The following is an 8,719-nucleotide window of genomic DNA, read 5'->3' as shown; positions in this document are numbered from 1 at the left end:
AAATCCCTTAAAGAACTATAGGAAAACACAATGAAACAGGTGAAAGAAATGAACAAAACCATCCAGAATCTAAAATTGGAAATAGAAACAATAAAGAAATCACAAAGAAAACAACCCTGGAGATACAAAACCTAGGAAAGAAATCAGGAGCCATAGATGCAAACATCACCAACAGAATACAAGAGATACAAGAGAGAATCTCAGGGACAGAAGACACCATAGAAAACATTGACACAGCAGTCAAAGAAGACACAAAATGCAAAAAGATCCTAACCCAAAACATCCAGAAAATCCAGGACAAATTGAGAAGGCCAAACCTAAGAATAATAGGCATAGAAGACAGTGAAGACTCCCAACTTAAAGGGTCAATAAATATCTTCAACAAAATTATACAAGAAAACTTCCCTAACCTAAAGAAAGAGATGCCCATGAACATATAAGAAGCTTACAGAACTACAAATAGACTAGACCAGAAAAGAAATTCCTCCTGTCACATAATAATCAAAACACAAAATGAATTAAACAAAGAAGGAATTGTAAAAGCTGTAAGGGAAAAAGGTCAAGTAACATAAAGGCAGGCCTATCAGAATTACACCAGACTTCTCACCAGAGACTATGAAAGCTAGAAGATCCTGGGCAGATGCCATACAGACACTAAGAGAATACCAATACCAGCCCTGCGTACTATACCCAGCAAAACTCTCAATTACTATAGATGGAGAAAACATGATATTCCATGACAAAATGAAATTTACTCAGTATCTTTCCACAAATCCAGCCCTACAAAGGATAATTGATGGAAAACACCAACATAAGGAGCAAAACTATACCCTAGAAGAAGCAAGAAAGTAATCTTTCAACAAACCCACACAAACATAATTCCACCTCTAACAAAAATAACAGGAAGTAACAATCACTTTTTCTTAATATCTTAATATGAAAATTCATATTACCAACATATCCTAATTGATTGAAATCCAAAAATATGAGGAATTAGAAATTTGTTGGCTGTCATCCAGTGGTCTCTCAAATTTGGCAATTGGAGAAATAGGTCCAATATTGTACAATCCGTATACACTTTCTGCTTGTTTTTACCAGACAGTGTCTTGCTGTGTGCCACATAATGGTCTTGAAATCACGCTTCCCCTATCTTAGCCTCTCTATTAGTAGGATTGTTTATTTGATGTTTTTATACTATATTATGGTTTTCAGAACAACTTACATATTTCAAATATATTTATACAGCCAAAAGAAAATGGGAAGTAGCTTCTAAGAGAATAACAAAGAGTGAGACTGAATGCTTTGCTTGATGTTTGTAACTCTTGTATCAAGTTTGAAGAAGAGGACTTTATAAGTTACTCTTTCTCTGAGATGAATGCTTTTCAAAATCACCACAGCCAATGAACCAGACTCTTACCCTCACCTATTGTCTGTGCCACCCTCCAAGTAGAACCTTTGTTCACTGAAACAGTTGGTGAATGACTTCATGGGTAGACCATCCTAATACACGCACTATTTCTTAAATGAATGTTCTCTTTGGGCTGAGAATGAAGACAATCACACAAGTCAAATAGCTTTGACCATAGCAGGAAGTCTGTATCCCAAAATCGTGCCTTCAATTCACTCATTGGCGCAGCAGAGCTGTCAACTCTTAGCTTAACTATGATTGAGGTAATATCCTTTGGTGATGTGAGGGTCATTGAAGTACAGCCTTATTACAATGAACTCCAATGTCTAAAAATTGTTCTTATTTTGGGATTGTACCACAGTAAGAGCCAAGATTTTCAGCTCTACTAAATTTAAAACAAACAAACAAATGAAAATACTTTATGTATTTATATTCTAATACTATTAATATTAAAAATACTATTAGTGATGTATTATTTTAAAATATACAGTTAATATGTTTGCAGTTATTTAAAATTTATATTGAGAAAGATGTATGTATTTTAAGTATTGTAGACAAGCATCTACATAAGAATGTTCAATTGATTGTTGTTTTATATCAAATAATTTTTATAATGCTCATTTTTATTGTTACAATATTTTATAAATTTTAAAGAATACGGCAAAATAAAGAAAACAAAAGGTATTGCAGGTATTGAAGGGGTTCTCTGGGAGGAGTTGGGGTACAAAAGGGAAACAAGAATGTGATGTAATTCTATTTACTTAAAATATGTTTTTAAATGTTAACAACTTCAGGTAAATTGAAATCATGTATCTTTTCTCATAATGCAATAAAACTTAAATAAATAAAAAAAGAAACTACAAAAAAAGGTAACCCCACGCTGGGGTTTATTAATTAATACATTCTCCAAGAACACGTGTTCCACTATATTCATAGAAGCTTCCCTTATCATAGCCAGATACTAGAAACAACCCAGATATTCCTCAACTGAAGAATGGATACAGAAAACATGGTTCATTTATACAATGAAATACTGTTCACCTACTAAAAACAAGGACATCATGAATTTTGCAGGCAAATGTATGAAACTAGAAAATATCCTCCTGAGTAAGGCAAACCAAACCCAAAAGGACATGCATGGGATGTATTCACTATAATTGAATATTAGTCATAAATTACAGAATACCCATGATAGACCCTACAGACCCAGAAAAGTTAAAAAAGAAAGGTCCAAAAGAGAATGCTTGAATCACACTTAGAAAGGGGAGCAAAATAGTCATAAGAGGCAGAGGGAGTGAAGAAAATGGGTGGGGGAGGGGAAGAAGAGGGGACTAGGAGGTGGGTCAGTTATATGGAAAGACAAGAGAGAGGCTCAGAGGGCCAGGAGTGCAAATGGAAATCTGTGCTGCTGGGGGTCAGAGGGCTGGGGAGAATCTCTAGGAAGTCTCAGAGGCCTGAGGTGGGAAAAGTTCCCAGGAGTCAATGCGGGTGACCTTAGCAAAGATGCCTAACAGTGGGGGGCATGGAATGAGAAGAGGCCACCTCCTCTAGCCAGGCAGGACCCCCAGTGGAGGGATAAGGACACCAACCTACCCACAAAACCTTCCACCCAAATTTCGTCCTGTCTATAAGAAATGCAGGGACAAAGATGGAGCAGAGACTGAAAGAATGACCAACCAATAACAAGCCCAAATTGAGGCCCATCCCATGGGCAAGCACTAATCACTGACAGTATTAATTATCCTCTGTTATCCTTGCAGACAGAAGCCTAGCATAACTGTCCTCTGAAAGGCTCTACCCAGCAGCAGACTGAAACAGATGCAGATACCCACAGCCAAACACTGGACATAGGTTGGGGACTCTTATGGAAGATTTGGAGGAAGGATAGAAGGCCCTGAAGGGGTTGGGAATTCCACAGGAAAATCAACAGAGTCAACTAACCTGGGCCCCCTGGGAGATCTCAGAGACTGAGCCACCAACCAAAGAGCATATACAGGCTGGAATGAGGCCCCAGGTACATATGTAGCAGAAAGTCAGCTTAGTCTTCATGGCTGCCTTCTCTGGCCTCAGTGGGAGAGGATGTGCCTGATCTGGCAGAGACTTGATGTGCCAGGGTGGGGAGATATCCTGGGGAACCCTGCCCTCTCAGAGGAGAAGGGGAGGGGAGATGAGGGGAGGACTTCCGTGAGAGAGAGAACCAGGAGTGGGAGCAGCATCTGGGATGTAAATAAATTAATTAATTTTAAAAAATGGGGTGGAACAATTCAGTTGTTAACCTTTACCCTGGTGGCCAGGTTTTCATTCATTCATTCATTCATTCATTCGTTCGTTCATTCATTTTTTAATGTAATTAGATAAAATAGAAACTATCACATCAAAGTTGGACAAGAAAAATCAACACAAGTAAAAGATCCCAAGACAAGGCATAAGAATCAGGACTCAAAAATCCCATAAAAACATAAAATTAGAATATGTAATATATACACAGAAGACATGCTACAGACTTGTGCAGGCCCTGCGCTTCCTGTTCCAATCTCTGTGAGTTCCTAAACTTAGCTCATGCTGATGTAGAGGCCTTGTTTTCTTGGTGTCCTCCATCCCTCTGGCTCTTAGATTCTTTTCGCCTCCTATCCCATGGATTCTCTGAGCTCTGAGAGGAAAGATTTGATGGAGACAATCTATTTGAACTGAGCGTTCCAAGGAATCTCAGTCTCTGTGTAATGTCTGTCTGTGAGTCTCTGTATTTGTTCCCAGCTGCTGCAAGAGGAAATTTCTCTAATGGTGGGTGAACAGGGCACTAGTCTCTGAGTACAGCAGAATATTAGGATTCATTTTACCACTACTTTTTTTTCTTTTTTCTGACCGGTAGTATTTGGCATTGCTCTAGGTTCCTGGGCTATCCAGTCTTAGGTTCTTGATCACCCAAGCAGTATCAGGTATTGGTTCCATGAGTGGGCCTTAAGTAAAATCAATTATTGACTGATTATTCTCACAAGTTTATGCCACCATTGCACTAACACTAACATATCTTACAGGCAAGACACCACTGTAGATCAATAGGCTTGTAGCTGGCTTGGTGTTTGTTCTTTATTTAGAGAGTACAGAGTATGTTCCTGTGCCAAAGATACTGGAATATAAGGCTCTGTATAGGTACAGGTTCAACATCTCTATTACACAAATAGTTGTATAAATGGCTTCTATTTCCATCAGTTGCTGAATGAAGCTTCTCTGATAATTGAACTAGGCACCAAACTATGAGTATACCAGCAAGCATTAGGAATCATTTTCTGTCCTAGGTCTCTGGGCTATCCTCCCTCTAAGTCCTGGCCATCCAATAAGTGTCAGAGGTGAGCTCCCTCTCATGACATGGGTCTCAAGCTGGACCAGACGTTGGTTGGCCACTCCCACACATTCTGTACCATCATTACCCCAGCACATCTTGTATGCAGGTCAAATTATAGGTCAAAGGTTTTGTGGCTGGGTTGTTGTCCAGATCCCTTCACTGGAGTCTTGCCTAATTACAGGAGATGGCTGGTTCAGGCTCCATATCCCGCATTGCTAGAGTCTTAGCAAGGGTCACCCTCATACAAATTCCTGAGTTTCCACTGCACTAGGTTTCTAGCTTGTCCCAGAGATACACCCTAGTTCCCATTGTCTTTCTCAATACTCTCTTTCCTCCTGCTCCCTCCTGTTCCTGTAGTATCAAATTGTCTTTATCCTTTCATCCATTGATAACACGTAGTTGCTTCTGATTTCTGGCTATTATGAGTAGAACAGCAATGAACACAATTGAGCAAGTGTCTCTGGTAGTATAAAGTGTCACTTAGGCTTATGCTCAAGAGTGGTGCAGCTGGATTTTGAAGTAGATTAGTTTCCATCTTCCTGGGACAGCTCCATCCTGATTTCTATAGTGGCTATACATGTTTGCACTCCCACCAACAATTCTCAGCAGCATGAGATGTCATTTGTTTGGTTGATCTTAGCCATTCTGACAGGTGGAAGATGAAATCTCAAAAGAGTATTGACTTGCATTTCCTTGATAACTAAGGATGTTGAACATTTGAGTTTCCTCTTTTGAGAATTCTCGGTTTAAATCTTTACTCTGTTTTTAATTGGGTTATTTGTTTTTTGATGTTGTCTGTTTGTTTTTTGATATCTATCTAGTTTCTTAAGTTTTTTATGTTTTACTCTCTTAATCCTATCAATCCATGAGCATGGGAGAGTTTTCCATCTTCTAATATCTTTTTCAATTTATTTCTTCAATGGCTTGAAGGATTCTCTCATGCAAGTCTTTCGCATGCTTGGTTCGAGACACTCCAATTTATTTTTTATCATTTGAGGCAACTTTGAAAGGTGTTGCTTTCCTGAGTTTTGTTCCTCCATCCATGTGTCATTTGTATATTGGAGGGCTACTGATTTTGTGAGTTAATTTTTGTATGCTGCTACATTGCTGAAGTGCTTATCAGCTATAGGGTTCCCCAGTGGAAATTTCAGGATCGTTTATGTATGCTCTCATATCATCTGCAAATCAAGATACTGTGACCTCTTCCTTTTCAGTTGATTTCCCCTGGCTTTCCTTCAGTTGTCATACTGCTCTGGCTAACATTTCAAGTACTATATTGAATAGATATGATAAGAGTGAACATCCTTGTATTGTTTCCTGATTTTAGTGGAAATGCTTTGAGTTTCTCTCCATTTAAGTTTGTTATGGGCTTTCTGTAAATTGTCTCTATTATGCTGAGCTATGTCTCTTTATCCCTAATCTCTTTAAAATTTTTTTATCATGAATGGATATTGGATTTGTCAAAGGCCTTTTCTGAATCTAAAGAGATGACCATGTAGGGGGTTACCTTTCAGTTTGTTTATATCATGGATTACATTTATTGATTTTCCTATAATGAAACACACCTGCATCTCGGGGATGAAGCCTATTAATCATAGTGGGTGATCTTTTTGATGTGAATTAGGTTTGCAAGTATTTTATTGTATTTTTTGCATCTATGTTCACAAGGGAAATTGTTCTGTAGTCCCCTTTCTTTGTAGGGTCTTTATGTAGTTTGAGTTACAGGATAACTATATCTTCATAAAAAGAATTGGCCAATGTTCCTTCTATTTCTATTTTGTGGAATAATTTAAGGCACATTGGCATTAACTCTTCTTTGAAAGTCCTGTAGAATTCTCCACTAAAACCATCTGGCCCTAAGGGTTTTTTGTTGTTGTTGTTTGCTTGGTTGTGTTGTTTGTTTGGTTGGTTGGTTGGTTGGTTGGTTTCGTTTCATTTTGCTTCATTTTGTTTCGTTTCATTTCATTGGGAGAGTTTTAAGGACCAATTCTATTTCACTAGGAGTTATGAATCTATTTAAATAGTTTATCTGTTCTTGATTTAACTTTGATAAGTGGTATACATCAAGAAAATTATCCATTTCTTTTGTGTTTTTAAATTTGATAGAGTACAGGTTTTTAAAGTATATCCATATGATTCTCTAGATTTCTATCTATTGTTATATCCCTTTTGTCTCTAATATTTTTTTAAATTTTATGTTCTTTCTTCACCTTTTAGTTAATTTGGATAAAGGTTTATCAATCCTATTGAATTTTTTCTTGAACAGCCAACTCTTTGTTTCATTGATTCTTTGTATTGTTTTGATTTTTGTTATTTTGTTTCTTTTTATTAATTTTAATTCTAAGTTTGACTATTTCTTGCCATCTGTCCTTTTGGGTATGATTTTTTTTTTCTTCTAGTGTGTTCAGGTGTACTGTTAAGTTGATAGTATGAGATGCCTTCAATTTTTTATGAACACACTTAGTGCTATGAATTTGCCTCATAGAACTATGTTCACTTTGTTTCATAAGTCCAAATACATTGTATATTCATTTTTGTTCAACTCTAGAAAGTCTTTACTTATTTCTTAATTTGTCATGACTCATCTTCACTCAGTAGAGTACTGCTCAGTTTCCATGTGTTTGTAAGCTTTCTGTTGTTGCTATTGATTTCCACCTTTAATCCATGGTGATCTCATAGGATGCAGAGTGTTGCTTTGATTTCTTCATATCTGTTGAGAGTTGGTTTGTGTCCACATATGTGGTCAATTTGGGAGGTAAGAGGTGCATCTGCAGAATCTACCAGAGATGAGGTGGGGGGAGACCACCACAGGTGTTTTGCTGCATTACCTGAGATGAGACTGTGAGATTGGATTTGAGGAATGGAGAGAGAGGTGAAGATTTGCAGTCAGCCTGCTTGCTTCCCTGGCTGGAGTGGCCTGTGGGTTTGCAGTAAAGTGCCTGCTAGATTGGGGTTGTGGGAATAAAGCAGTGAGTGAAGGAAGGGTGGTGAGGAGGGCAAGACCTGTGTGATCTACTAGAGATAGGAGCAGGCAAGAAGAGAGACCTCAGAGGGTGATCTGCCAAGACTGGGGGACTTAACTTGGAGGAGCAGAAGGAGAGGCAAAGATATGGTAGACTACCTGCTTCCTTGACAAGAGTGGCTTGTGTGTTCCCAGGGAATGTCTGCTGGAGTTGGGTGAGCGAAGTTAAAAGGAAATGATCTGTGGGGTCCACTAGAGGTGAAGTGGGGTAAGGCCGCTGCAGGTGCTCTGCTGCAGTGCTGGGGATGGAAATGGAGGATTGGACTTGGAGAAATGAATGGAGAGAAGAGGTAAAGATCTATATTCAGCCTACCTCTTTCCTGGCCAGAGTCTACTTTAAAAATTTTAAGTAAAACTTTTCTAAGTAATATTTTAAAAGGCAGTTAGTTTAAGTCTAAAATATTTTCCAGTTTCCCATCCCAATAAAATGGAACTTCTGTATGCTATAATATTTCCACATGTGGTATATGTGGTTTGTGGTATGTGTAAACATGTTCATATGTGTGTGGTAGTATGTCAGGGTATGAGTGCATGTCTATGCATGTGTCTGTGAAGGCCAGAGATTGATGGCTCTTGAGTGTTCTCTATCTTAAACACCAGGACAAGGTCTCTCAGTTGAATCCAGAGATCACTGATTTGGCTGGTCTAGCTGTTGGCTAGTTCTGGGACCCTATCTCGGCCCACTGTGCACTATGGGATTACAAGTGGTTACCATACCTACCTACAAGTTATATGGATTCTGGGAATGTGAACACCAGTCTCATGATTGTGTTACAAGTTCTTTACCAGGTAAAGGATTCTCCTAGCCCCTGTATGCTGTACTTTTTACTATATTACTGCACTCCTATTCTCCTAGCCCCTGTATGCTGTACTGTTTGCTATATTACCGCACTCCTATTCTCCTAGCCCCTGTATGCTGTACTGTTTACTATATTACCGCACTCCT

The sequence above is a fragment of the Mastomys coucha genome, unplaced genomic scaffold (assembly GCF_008632895.1).
Source record: "Mastomys coucha isolate ucsf_1 unplaced genomic scaffold, UCSF_Mcou_1 pScaffold23, whole genome shotgun sequence".
NCBI lineage: Eukaryota > Metazoa > Chordata > Mammalia > Rodentia > Muridae > Mastomys > Mastomys coucha.
Note: the sequence above shows the minus strand (reverse complement) of the source record.